Source organism: Molothrus aeneus, chromosome 13, assembly GCF_037042795.1.
Source record: "Molothrus aeneus isolate 106 chromosome 13, BPBGC_Maene_1.0, whole genome shotgun sequence".
Lineage (NCBI taxonomy): Eukaryota > Metazoa > Chordata > Aves > Passeriformes > Icteridae > Molothrus > Molothrus aeneus.
Genome location: NC_089658.1, coordinates 217,662 through 232,336, shown reverse-complemented (window position 1 = coordinate 232,336; position 14,675 = coordinate 217,662). Strand labels below are relative to the sequence as shown.

Below are 14,675 nucleotides of genomic sequence, written 5' to 3'. Positions count from 1 at the left end.
GTCATCTGTTTTTTTTTTTCCTTCTATCCCACATATTTTGCCTTGTTCTTAGTCTTGCATGTTTTTGGTTTTGTCAAAGTAAGTGAAAAAATGGAGTGCTTAGCTCTAGAGGTATATTCCTTAATCCATTTCCTTTTCAACTCTAATGTTATGGAAGAGTAACAGCGAAGGACCGCTTTGGTGTGGGGGACGTAGATTTAACCTAGTGAGACAGAACACACCTGTGTGCACACTGGAATAGCTGGAACCAGGTTAGTTGAGAAGTTACTGTAACCTGAATTAGACTTTCATGTCGAAATAGAAGGCACATCTACAGCAGTAACTTACTGTAACGTACCCCACTCTGCAGTGGGCAAAACCGGGCATGGTGATTCCCAGAACGAGGATGGGCACGGAAAGGAAGCAACGCTTCCCATCTCCCCCTGCCGCGGGACATCCATCGGGGGGCGGAGGAGCGCTCGTGGTGCAGGGGGGCTGGGGCCGTTCCGGGCCGTGCTCAGCGCCAGCATCGTCCAGGAGCGCCGAGGAGGGAGGAAGGCGGCGGCGTCGCGGGCGGCCAGGGCAGGGCTGTGCCGGGGGCTCGGCGCGGCTGCCGCGGGGGCGGAGCGGGGCGGAGCGCGGCTCCCCGGGCCGCTGCGGGCAGCCAGGGGAGGGAGGGCCCTGCGGCCGGTGACTTCATGAGAAGGAGGCGGCGGCGGCGCGAGGTGGGTCTCGCTTTCCGTCTCCCGGTGCCGTCTGCAGGGCGGGCGAGAGGCGGCCGCTGCACCGGGCAGCGCGGGCGGGGAACAGCGGTGACGGAAAGCGGCAGCTGTGGGCGGGGGACGGCAGCGCTGGGTTGACTCCCTGCCCCCCTTCCCCCTCCCGGCCGGAGGAAGATGGAGGTCGGTTAGCGAGGGCTTGCGGGAGGAGCGGCGGGAGCAGGTAAGAGCTGCTACTCCTCCTCCCGCGGCCGGGCTGCGAGCGGCGGGCGGGCCGGTGCCATCGGCACAGGTGGGCCCGGCCGCTGCCGTGTCCTTGCCCGCGGCGCCCCGGCCGCAGAAGTTCCCGCTGCGCGGAGCCGCGGGCGGACAGCCCGGGGGCAGCGCCCTCCGCCGCAGCCCGTCAGGGCAAAGCCGGCGCTCAGAACCGCCGCCCGCCCCGTGCCTCGGGGTGTCGTGGTGGGGATGCGGGCAGGGCTGTCGGCTCTGCCCCCGCCCCGTCTCCCCCGGCTCATTGATGAGCTCCGGGAAGGGCTTCTGCATTGCAGACTCGCTTCGCTCCTGCATTCGCGGCTTCAGCCTCTACAAGGAGTCTGTTCCCTGGCCGGGTGGTTCGGTGCTACTTGGGCAAGAGGCCGATTCGGGCAGGTGGGATGTCCTTCTGTGTATCTTTAGACCATCTCAGGGCATTTGGCAGGATTGACCTCATTCGATAACTATTAGATGTACAGATGATATTTGTTCTCCTTCTGAAACAGCTACAAAAGGGGGTACTGCCTGGATTTGCGGGAGTAATGCTCATTAGGAGTTCACAGGGTGCAATATAGTGCAGTGAGATATAACGTGTATATAAAACATAATGCAGTGAGGCACACGACCTTACATAATCTAAATTTAAAAAGCTCACTACCCCTACGCTTACCCTGGAGGTTGTAGGAATATGTCTGTTCTAAGTGCTTTCTGGAGACTCGTTCGGTACCTGTCTGACGTAAAGATGCACTGTGCCCTCTGAGCCAGTTCTGAAAATAAAAGGATAAATTGTTGACTACTTTTGCTGTAGTTCTGTCACAGTAAGTTCCTCAGTGCTGGTCAGTGTCTCTCACACACAGTGATATTCATGGCTACGTGGGCATACACAGCTTCCACAGCCAGAGGGAATGGTCTCTTCTGTTGTCCCTTGGATGTGCCTTTAAATTGATCAGCTAAAACACTGTCATATTTTAATAAACTCTTGAAGCTTCTCTCCCTGGGCCTGAGTAGTGCTCATTTTCTAGCATATGGATATAAATTTGATGTAAGCCGAAAGAAATCTTTCACACTTTTCATTTGACCTTCACCATCCCAGACAAATACTCAAAACAGATGATCAGGGAAAGTGTTTTGGAGAGGCCTGGTTTAAAATATGCTGCTGGATGCAATGTATGCAACTCATACCATATATAGGATGGCACACAGTCAGTATTCTGAGCTCTGTATCAAAGGGAACTAATGTCTGATAAATTTGGCCCACATTTTATTTTAACTCAGTCCTTACAGATGACATTGACTTTAATAAAGGTTGCTGTGGCACAGATTTAAAGCAAATTGTATTAAGCTTCTGGAATTGAAACTGCTGTTGATAGGAAAAGTGTTGTTTTATTCTTTACAATCTGTTATTAAAATATGAGTGTGTTAGCTGTTAAGGCTGGATCTGGCTCTGTTTTCTGCTGTTGGTGTGAATTGACTAAATGGTCCCTTTCTATGGATAGAGGCCAGATTTTTCCCTGGTATGACTGTGCTGCTCACGCAGGGGCAAGCTAGACTTTTCCCATTTGAATCTGGAATATAGATGAATATCAGTGCCTACCAGCCTCTAGAACACTTTCTATTGCAAGGCTGCTTTTGCTAAAGCTGTAACGTTGGTGTGGAGTACAGAACCTCTGTGGGCTGTGTGTGCCCACGCAGCAGCAGTCGTGGTATGACGTGGGGTAGCAATGACACCTTTGTGAGTCTGGTTCTTTTGTGGTACTACATTTTCATGTCTGTAGTTTTTACAAGAAACTCAGTCATCTCCAGGACAGCTTAAATCAGGTATAATATAACAATATTAAGAGAATTAGACTGGGTAGGGATCAGGTCTTTTAGACTCATATTTTTATGTGTGTATAGTGCAAAAGTAACTAATTGTTTGCTTAATAATAATGTATCTGGTTTTGGAAAAGGTTGGTTTAGGTTTTTTTGCCAGTGGATTCTAGATGATTTTAGTCTTGGTTTAATCAATACGTCTTCACGTAGAGGTGATGCTGGCTGGATGTTACAGACTCCAAAGAACCGTGTAATGAGCATGTAGAAAGGTACTTAGTCCTTCCCTAGTAAGCCTCACTCTGCATCTTCCAGTGCCCTGGCACATCTCTCTTACTGTCATGTTGGCAGACTCAGCAAAAAGGCTATTCAGTGAATGGGACTCCAGGTAAGGCATTTCATAGAGCTGTGCACAGGCAGGCTGTGAACACTGACTGATGTTACTGGTGCAACCATTGTGCTAATTGTTGTCATAGTTGCCCTTTGTGTTACTTATTTAAAAATTAGGGAATCTATGTTTTAACCAGCAGTATACATAGAGCATCTAATTTAAGTTAAAGCTGCATGTTTTAAATATAATCCCTGTGGCGTTTTCAGATGATTTAGAGTCTTGTATGAATTCATTATATCTGTGTTATTTGGGAGGGGGAAATGTTTTTATTGAATTTATTATATACTGCATAAACTCAAGAATTAAAAAAATGTGTATATCATTGTGCTGTCACATACTGTTATTTTGCCTGTTCTTGCCTTTGGACCCAGTAACCTTCTGTAGTCTTCATGGGAGGAGAAGAACACTTGCAAAGCATAATTATGTATTGAGTTATACAGGAGAGAAAGTTGGATCTGAGAGAAGGAAAAGACCAAGGGAATGAGCAGAATGTTTGTGTCCAGATAGTCTACACTTCATATCTTGCAGTTTTTAATGAGGCCTCCTTCTTTAATATTTTCTGCATTTCAAAAACATAATGAAATCTGAAGCTCCTTTTGACTCAAATTTCATAACATATCTTGGGATTCATACTAAGCAAAAATTAAACATAAACTTTTAATTAAGCAAATGGTAAGCTTAAAATACCAGGTGCAACTGTTATTAAATTGAGGACTGAAAACAGAAAAGGCTTTGTTGTGATTGAAGATTTTGTATTATACTGGTTCATTTATCACTGACATGACTATACAAGCATTCATAGATATTTAGACTAAAGCATGGAGCTAAATGGTATGTGGACCTTCTAAACAAATAAATCAGGTTGCCCTAATGAAAAAACCGGGAGATTAACCTGGCTGCTTAGATGGTCTGAAAATCCAGCTATATAGACTTATACAAAAGTAGTTTGCCAGTTGAGGTGTGTTAGAAATATTGTGTGGATATTATATTGCATTTTCCTGTATTTCTTTTTTATTGTTTTCCTAAGGCAAAGCATGACACAAAACAGAGAAGTTGAGTAAGATGGCAGAACTCTTCTAAAATCCTAGGTGGTAATTGATTTGCTTTATTTTAAGGGCAGATTAATTAGTATATACATGTAAATGTAACAGTACAACACTTTCACTGTCATATTTTCTAGACTTTTTTTGTTGTCCTTCCCCAGCTACTGACCCAAGGGAGGAAAAACTATAAATCTGACAAGCATGGAGGTACTGGGATACGAGAGACTTGACTTACTGTTCTGTTTTCATATTGTTCTCCTAACATGACTTTTCATGATTATTTCTGAATTTAAGCAGTTTGAAAAGACAAAGCTAATTGTGATGCATTGTAAGTCTCATTCTCAGTTTACTTAAGTCTTATTCATCTATTTGAGGTCAGTGTTGTCTATTTTAGGATGTTGTTATGCCAGCGATTGTTAGCTGACACAATATAGATACCAATACAATATCTGTATTGGCATTATCTGCATTATTGACATTATCTGTATTTATTTAATATCTCTTGGATGGACATTTTGAAAAGCTTTAGGCTTGAAATAGAGAATTTGTTCAGCTTGCTTATTAGCTTTTATTAAAAGGGTTTATAAATTCATTTATTTAGAGTATCTCAGCCTTTTGAAATACACTTTTAGTAAAAAAAAAAATCCAGAAGTCTCAGGACAAAAGTATGAATTTGCTATAAGTTAGTTTGAAAAATTATTTTCTTAAGTATTTAATAGATGGCATAAGGAGTGCTGTTGCTGGAAGCAACAGCAAGTATTTTTCAGTACTTGCCGGGCATTTTTCAGGCTGAGTATATTTGCAACTTTTTCATGATCTATTTAGTAAAATTAAAATGCTTCCTGTTCTACATTGAAAATTCCTTTGGTCAGAACCCTGAGTTTTGCTGCTGTCTGCTCATGATTTCAGTCTTGTATGCAATGCTTCAATTTAGCCTATACACAGAGCAAAGTATGGGGGTTTTGTACAAAGGGTAAATAGCTATTTTTATCTGTCAGTGTTTTGCAGATACTCAGTTCTCTACAGTGATTTTTTTTTCCATTTGCACATTCTCTTAGGATATGCTGAGTAATCATTTGCATTGAGTAGTTAATCAAGGAAGGGGCAAAACCCATGTAGAAACTGAGCAAGCTGTGGAAGAATTTTGAGTTTCATTTTGGTCACAATCGTTATATTTCCACTATTGTTTTCAGAATTAGAGTAAGGAACACTGAGATCTTGTTCTTTAATTAGATGCCTGAAATATCACATTTCTAATCCTGATGTCTGCTGACATTAGTGGCCTCTGTCCTATGGAAATGTACAAAGTGGTTACTGCTGCGTGTGCCCAGGAGATGTAATAGTGTGATGTTATCAGAAATCTGTTCGAATGCCTTTGATTAAAATGGCTAGCTGCCATGGTGATAGTGCCATAGAAACTGGTAAAATAATCAGTGCCTATTAGAAATCTGAATGAAAAATTCTTCTCCATTTTCTGTCTTTTATATTTCAGCACCTAAACAGGAATGAAACTCTGCTGATGTTGTATTTCTGATTGAAAAACATAGTGAATGAATTCCTTTGTATTGCAGAGCAGACTGGGCTCAGGTTGTTGTATTGGTACTGCTGAAACACTAAATGCATGAGTGACTGACAATTCAGTCATCCCTCAGATGACTTCTAGTCCCAAGAACAAGGGCACTGGGGTAGGAGACCTTTGTTACAGAGCTGATATTTGTTGTCAAGTCACTTTACTTTTTTCCATTGTATTTACTTTCTAAATAGTACAAGAAGTATAATTTCCTTGAAAAGCACTCTTCAAGCAAAGAAGGACTGTGTCCCATAGCCAGTGTGTGCATAGACATGGCACAGTAGTGGAAGATCTTTAATTTGGGAGCCTGACTTTGTAAAGGGTCTTGTCTGACTCAAACTATGCAAATCTTGAGTACAAGAATGCCCATTAACATCATATAGCACTAATATCTTTACTGGTTTAGCTTTTCTCATCTCTTTTGAGATCTATTGCAACAAGAAACAAAGTGCAAGAAACAGTGCCTGGCTTGCATTGCTCTGTCTCTGGTTGGACTGAGTCATTTCACTGTTACTAATTAGTGACTCTGTAGGGTACTTACACCCTGTTGGAAATTGCTCAGCAAGGACATGGGGGGATGAACCCAGATGTATCTGTCTAGCTATATACTGATTAAATTTCTGTGCAAACACTTATATTGCCTGCAGAGTTTCTGAGGTAGTGCAAAGGAGCTTTTATCCTGTGTTAAATAGTTTTCCCTCTTAGGGCTGAGATCAATGTAAAGGACAGTTGCTTGATGGTGGTGAACTTGAGTTTATTACTTAGATTTATTCTGTACTAAGCAGCAGACAGTAGAAGAAAACACAGGCTATCAAGCTGTACCCTTAGATACAGAGATGATAACACTCTTTCTCTAATCAGAGTAACATACTTACCTGAGAACAGAACCCAGACCAAAGCATTGCAGATGTGTCAGGAACAATTTCAGATCTGGCATCCGTTAACATCTGTCTATCTCTTACCTGAGAATATAGAATATCCCAGTAGCTTCTATTTCAAGTCTTAGAGCTGTTACGTTGTCAATTCTGATGAAGAGGAGGACATACAGGTGTATTAAATAAGATTATGGTAATGAGACAGGATTGTTTTAGTATAAATAAAGCATTGATTTAACAAACAATAATTAACTGTGAAGCAATGAAATCACCTCCATGTCCCTCTAAATAACCCTTTACATATTTGTCTCTGGAAGAGTACAACTGGTTTAAGGGAAAGGCAGAGTATAAAGGGAAGGCAGATTTATGTAGTTTCAGCAGAAAAAATGACAAAGTATACAACCTGTAAAGTTCACGTGTGGGAAAGATTCAGTTAGTATGGTGTGTTCATCTGTTCTGCCAAGTACAGCTGAGTTAAGAGCTGGAGACAAGCTTCCCTTCAGAACAAGTTAACAGAAGAACATATAATGGAGAAAGCCAGAAGGATAAGGTTAAGTAAAACCAGGTTGATACACTATTTGCACTTAGCTAAATTGAAGCTGTTGGCTGGTAGGAAATTGCCATTGAAAAGTAGTATCCTTTTTCATTACCCCTGAGTACCATGCATTTACAAGGAGGGGATTAAAATTGGAGATTGTGAAGTTAACCTGAAAATTCAGAATTTAAATGAAAAATCATGAGAGCTGAAATGGTTTATATCAATGTTGGTGTTTCATGTTTGGTTTTCTAACAATCATAAAAAGCAAGGTTCAAAATAAAACTGTGGGAAGGCATACCAATATGAAGTCATTTAGGGTGGCATTTCCAGGTTTTCCACAGAGATTTGAGGCCCCATGAGCTACTCTCACAGCTTCTTATCGTGTACGGTTTTGATATCTCAGGATGCAGGTGGAGGAAAATCAGATATTCTACTACTGGAACTTTTTGCAGTAGTACTTCTGTATTGAAAGAAGACCTGTGTGAAGGAATGCATTTTTGAGCCTTTTACTGGGATTGTCTCAGTGGCTGATGAGAACTGTAGAAGCAAAGTGTTTCTTAGCAATAGACAGTTTATACCTTTAGGCTTCTTTATATGGATGCATCTGAATCTCAGATATACAGAATTCACATCTGTGTTTATAATTGAAGTTTTCTTAGATGTTTGTGTTGTGGTTCAGTTCACTGTTCAATTCTTCAAGACAGAATTTCAAGTAAACTCGGAAAAGTTGCTTGCACTCATATGAGTAATGCTCCTTTTCTGAGGTACCCAGAAGTGCTTTGCTGGTTTGCTCTTTCTCTCGTATTTCTCTCACTGTGTGTAGTCGCACTTGTATCTCTGCTCTGGCATTCCAACCTGAGCATGCCTAGTAGATAAGGACTGTATAACAGTTTTGGGCAGGAAATACAAAGGTAGCTATTATTATTATTAGTGTATAGTCAGGCTGTAAATACTCAAAGCAGAATTTAACCAGGATTATTAAAAGGATGTCTTTTCTTGGCAAGAATAAGAGGAAACGAGGCTGTGAAAAAATGTTATATGAAGGTTCTCTTAAGAAACCCCATGTAGAGATCTGTATTGTCTCCTGGACAACACAGTTCACGTTTTTATAATTCTTCATTGTTCAAAATTTCTTCTGATGTTGACAGATAAAAGCCCATGCAGAAGAAAGAGCAGCATCATAAATCTAGAGCTGTGTTTTTTGTAACAATAATCACTGCGTTGTCTCTTGCTGGGCTACACCATCTTTGTAACAGGAGATACCTGTTTCCTGTCCCTTAATCCATCCCAAATACTGTTCTCTTTTCCTTTACCTTTCAAAGGGAATTCTCTGTGATTGGCAGAGGAGGATGTGTCAAACAGCAGCTAGTAGTTGGCAACTGAATCTCAATACTTGACTGGAAGAATTAATAAGAATTTTCTAGTAGGGTCCAAGTGTATTTGAACTGGTTTTGTGGTTAAAAACACATGCTACAAACTATTAATTACTTGTTCCACATGAGGGAATCTTTAAAGCAAGGCTGTGGCACTCACTGACACACGCCCCTCGCTGCTGTGGTATGTTGCTCATGAGGCTTGGTAGCACTCTGACTTCAAAAAGATGATATTCTCATGTCTGCAGATAAGCATTGTCTACTCACCCTGGAAAACCTGATGCATGTGCTTCCCGGTGAAGTATTGCTGGCTGCTCCCCTCAGTGCTAATGCAGATCAGGTGCTTGATTATGAGCACACAAGGCTGCTAAGACCTCAATTAGCATGGAAATACAAATCATTATCTTTTGCTACCACCAGAGATGAATATTCACTCAGCCTGAGCAGCTCAGTTCTAAGTGTCTGGAGTTGATGACATGTTTGCATCTAGATGATAATCTCTTGACTTTCTTTGATAAAGAATTTGAGAAACAGAGCTGTTATAATTTTCCTTCCTCCAGTTTTGTGTCCTAAAATATGCTTTACATGAGAAATGGCCCCTTCAAGAGCTATTCAGTTGTTAGTTTTCATTCCACATGCCTCTCATATTTAAGATTAAATATTTTCCTATCCAGTATAAATAGAGAGGTATGTACTTATGAGAGAAGATATCTCTGAAACCTTTTGGTTGTCATTAAATGTATCTTTACAGAATGAAAAATGTGAAATATCCTTCTTTGGATTTCATAATTAAGTTTACTTCCATAAGAAGTTGCTTTATTTTTGTGCGGTAAAGATTGGGAGACCACATAATTTTACTGTATATTTTGGGTAGAAATAGTCCTATGACTGGAATTACCCCAATTATTTTCTTACAGAGGTTGTAGTATCATGTGTATGTATGTTTTCTGTGCACCAGTTTTCTTCTATATCTGAGACTTATCAGTGGGGGAGAAAATGATTCTGTAACAAATTCCTTGAGAGTCAAGCTGCCATGGTCCTTAGGAACTGGAGAAAAAGAGGTCTGGGGCTTTAAAAATGCAAAATCCATCCACCCCCTCCAGGCCAGTGAAGTGGGCCTTCTCTTCTAGTAGAATAAGGCCAAAAATAGCCTTTAAGTTGTGGAGTTCTGAGTATCTCTGGCAGAAAGTTACCTTAGAGGGAATCATTGTGGCAGTAAAATACATTTTGAGCTGAAATACTAAAAGAGTGGATGGACAAGTGGGTTTAGTTCACTGCTATTACCATTACTCTGTTCAAACCCATAAAATTGTCTTTTACTGTCAGAGAGCTGCCGATTAAGACCCAGATATTTTAAAACATGTCTCATGACTAATATCTATGAAAAATGTCTATTTTGAGCTGTTTGAAATGATGCCATGTAAGTATATTCACTTTTAAAGTGGGGCGAAATATAACTGTATAAAATAGTTTGCCACATAGGTGTGATTTCTGGTGATATTTTATCTCCAAGCCATATCTTTCTTGGATATGGCTATGTAAAATACATTATGTTTAGAGAGAGGAAGAAAAAAAGAATAGATTTTCATGAAACCTGTAACTTCATCACTACTGTGTATTTTGCAGTCTTAAGAGAAGCTAATTTTAAATGTGATTCAATGTGTAGAGTAAAATCCTGAGATCTAGATGCAAAAATGTCTAGTAAGTTAAACTCTAATTACAATATCTTGTGGTTATCTTATTTGTTTTTATTGCTATACCATGCTAAATTTAACCTGGTGTTAATTGTAGTTTTGTAATTTGAGATAATGAGCACTGCAGACAGGGGTTCACCAGGTGCTGTGAAGGTGGAAATGCCAAAGCAGAACTTCCCTGTCTGCACAGCTGTTTGTGCAAAGTGTGACCTTTGTTTGATCTTCTAGCTTAAGTTACAAAGCCAATGAAATGCAGTAGCTGTAGATATAAAACTATATGTACACAGTTATAAGGAGCTTTCACTACTTTTGAAAGAAAAGGATGTGGAAAAGGTAGTTGAAGACTTAGGGATGTGTTCTAGAAGCATGAGTTACTGTCAAATTGCAAAAATATTTGCTCAAAACCTGTAGAAATCTTTAAACCTTGTAAAATTATTTTGAAGTAGGAAATAAGCTAATCCTCCAGTAATTTTCCAGGGAAGTTGTGTGGGTTTTTTTTTTTTTTTTTGTTAGTTGATTGGTTGGGGTTTTTTATTTTAATTTTTAGAAATTCCTAAGCAGCCAGGTAAACAAAACTTATGGTCTGTTTAATAAAATATCTGGATGGAGAGAACTGCTGATAATATGCAGTTCTCCTTCTGTGTTGCTTTTTCACGTTCCCACTGTTTGCTTGGCTGGAATGTAGTGGTGTTACATATTTGTAGATCCAACAGCTCTTCTTCAAGCCTTGCAGTGTAAAATTGGGTCACTGCATATAATGCATGTTAAATAAGACAAGAAGATTTCTTGTATTTACAGAAAAAGTTAGCAGCAGGATCTCACAGTATTTACAGGAAACATATTTTGGTTAAAATAAGCACATTTCCTTTAAATAAATTACTAGCCATTCACAAAGCACATTCCTCTGGAATCTTCCTCTGTGTGTAAATGGCTCAGGATTCAAGAAAGTTGACCAAATGCAGCGAAAAGCAGACTATAACATCCAGTGGCTTAATAGTTCTTTTGTTAATGTTTTGCAATAGCACATTTAAGTTTTGTGTGTGAATTGTTGAGATAAATCTGATTTGGGCTTTTTTTTCAGAGACAGGTTAAAATGAATTATTTTACATTAGCAGCCATACAGAGAAGATTCTTTCAAAAGTTTCCAATGCTCCTTGCCTCACTTGAAAAGCTGACTACAGGTGCTTAAGAGATCAAATGACTTCTTTTAATTGGATTTAAGCTTCTAGGTCCAATGAAGTACTTTAAAAAAGTTCATTATTGTCCTGATGATTAAACTTCCAGATGAAGTTGTAATTTCATTAATAGCCAATCTGTAAAACCCTAATTCAAAACACTGAGTCTGTATCTGATAGAGTTGCACCTAAGTCCCAAACCCTTGTGTGCTGTCTGTTCTTCAGTACTGTGCTTAAAACAAACGTTTTCCTAGCTCTTAGATATGCCTGTTTAAAACTGAACCTGCAAGGGTGGAGTCTTTGGGAAGCTATGGCAGCTTTTTCAGCATTCCCTTCCAACCTTTCCCTTTCTGGAATCCTCCAGAACTGCTCCAAATCCATATTTTCCTAGGAATCCCGTGCTTGTCAATCAGAGGGCTTATATTGCTTTGTGAATGATGATCAGTCATGAAACAAAGTTTCTAAAATTAATTTTCACTACCTATTAAAAAAGTCCTTCAAATGAAATGCCCAAAGAATGGGAAAATTTACTGTCCAAATTTGCCTTAGTTTTAAGGGGACTAGGGCTTAAAAGTCATCTTTTTTATTTCAGAATGTAGTTTCTATGTATCAAAGGGTAAATTCTTCAGAGACTTTGCCTCTGTTGTGGGGATTTAGTATCTTGATGGAGAGATGTCTGGGACGTGTGTCTTTAGTTTGCTGAGGCTGGTGGGACATTGAGGAGGTTTCATGGTTTGATTTCCTGAAATCACTCTAGCTGTAGAACTCAGGGATGGAATTTCTTCTTAAAATTCTATGGGTCTTGTTGAACTCTAGCATCGTTTTCAGAAAATACTCCCACTCCTGATTTATAGACTCTTAACTCATTAGATTAATATCACGAATCAGTAAAAAGTAGCAGCCTTGGACACACAGGTTGTGTCTTTGTTGTTCAAAGAAGCCCTTTTGTATCACCTTTCTTGTGACTAAGAGTGAAGTTGAGTGGAGAGTTTGGGTTTAAAATGACTGAAAAAAAAGGATTTATTTTTGTGTAGTAGCTGAGCTTGTGTTTCAGTTAAGCAGTAAGTGTATGAGGGTTTTAGAACTGTCTTGACTTAAAACATACAAAATAAACATCCTGTATTTGTAGAAGTGATCACAGAGTGTGAAATGTTCTTTGCTAGGACTTGCTTTCTATCTGCTGGCATTTTATAAATCTGTCCTATGATAAAAGCTCCTGTTGGCTTTGCTGAGGCCATGGGTAGCTTCAGAGTCCTGTATGCAAAGTCAGGCTACAGAATCAAGGCCAGGATGGAGAAGCTGCTACTGCTATTGCACATGTTGGCACTTAGGGTATTTTATGTGTCCAGAATACTCCAGTGCAGTAAGTGTTTGGGGAAAAAATCTTCTTTCTTGGCAGAATAAGCTAAGACAGCTGTTAAATTTCATGCTTAGCTGCAGAGCTCATATGTGATTGCTGAAGATGAGTATCTGCCTTAAATAAATGAGCAGATCATTAATCTTTTGAGAGCTGTGCATGCAGTCTTTGCAAATACAGAGGCCTTGGGGATAACATAACTTCAGTGGCAGAGCCTGCTAGCTCTTGTGTGTTAGGGTGGTGTTAATTGGAAGAGAATTAGAGTAAACTTGCATGCTTTCTAGCTGAATTGTCACCAATCTATTTAAAATATTTTAGTTGCCTTTTTCAGATCTTTACTGTTAATGAAATTACCTCTAAGATTTTATGCATCTAAAAAGATGCACTAACAGTGCCAGAAATTAAATTAATATGCTATGGGAGCTTTCCTAATGAAATTAATATGGTATTTATAACCTTTTTAAAGAGGCTTTTCACCAGTTACAGCATAAAATGAACTCCCAGGAGAATAAGATGCTCTTTGTTCAAGCTTTTATACTCCTGCCTGCTTCTTTCCATGATACATTAAATAGAAATCTTGAAATGAAAATTAATTCTTTGAGATCCTTCAATGGATTCCTAACATTTTATTATTAATTGTGAACTTCAGTTTTAGATTAGTGTTTATTTTTTAAATCTGTTAGGCTGTGTTTTCCATGAGGTAGCAACAGCTATCAGTATAACATTAATTATTCTTTGATTTGAGGGAGTTAGATGTATATATAGATGTGTGTTAGATGTATATACTGTTTTTATTTTGTAAATGGTGAATCAAATGTGCTTAAACATCTATAAACAGGCAGTATTATTGCAAAGGTAGGCCACAGCTTGCTGAGGAGAACTAAGAGGAAATTGAGTGTTGCTGCTGTCAAAGGTGAGGCAGAGCTAAAACCAGCATGAAGTGGGTTTATTGTAGAACCAGCAAGGGTTAGGCTTTCATCACATTGGTCCCATTTGGGATATCACTCACCTGCTCTGCTGCCACCACTACATTCAGTGGCTCTTCCTTTCCCAGCAGGGTGAGCACTGCTAGATTGGGAAGGTTGGGTAGGAAGTTACATTGATTTGTGCTGTGCCTCTCCTCGAAGTTACCAGTCTTGGAAGACACTGGCCAGGGTTCCTGGGCATCCCTTGGCATTCATCTCCACTAATCTCTCATCTCTAGGATTTTCTCTTGTTGCCAGTCATGATCTTTGCTGCCTTCTTTCCTTGCCCTCTTCATTCTGAGACTGCTACTGCTTTCAGGGAACCCTTATTTTCAACACTTCAACTCCTGTTTTCCTCCAGTTAATGTGCAGAAACACCATGTGTGAGCAGCCTTTTTAACTGCATGTTCTGCCTCTGTGCTAGTTGGAGGATTCCGAATGTGACCGTTGTGTTTATTGCAGGCGTCACTGAGGGTTACAAGCCGCCCGTACAGACTGCAGGGAGCAAGTACCAGGCTTCTGCCTGAGAGTTCAGAATCCAGCCTCACTCACCCACAGACCCCCCCACATCCCCACTGCTCTGCTGCCTGTTAGCATTTGCAGTTGAGCTGTTCTTTTCCCTGATGCATTATGCCAAAAGCTATGCTTGTTGCCATTAGGAAAACCTCCATTTACCTTGTCATAGCCTCTGATCTTCACTAACCTGAGCATCTTGCCTTTGCAGCATACTTCCACACAGAATTTCTAAGTTTATGTGGTTTGAAAGGAATCCAAATGTGGATTGGTGCTAGAACAGGAGGGACGGCATATGACTGTCACTTTGCACCTCACACGACAATTTCAAGGTTTACTCTGTGTGAAATGTGAGAACTCTAATGTGAGAACTTTCACATGCTGCAGTACTTGACATGATAAATTTCAGGTAGTGTTGTAGT

General features: G+C 40.1%; 1 protein-coding gene across 4 annotated transcripts in view; it reads left to right on the top strand.

Moving 5' to 3' along the window:
- The first annotated feature begins 655 nt into the window (after positions 1-655).
- OTUD7A (OTU deubiquitinase 7A) overlaps positions 656-14,675 on the top strand; it is a 104,467-nt gene continuing 90,447 nt past the window's right edge. For 2 of the 4 annotated variants that reach the window (XM_066558680.1, XM_066558676.1), the window contains exon 1: positions 770-921. The gene's annotated coding sequence lies outside the window, so the exon portion shown is untranslated. Of the gene's footprint in view, positions 705-769; positions 922-1,191; positions 1,347-14,675 lie in introns of those variants that run through there. The other 2 variants (XM_066558678.1, XM_066558679.1) reach the window with 2 other exon arrangements.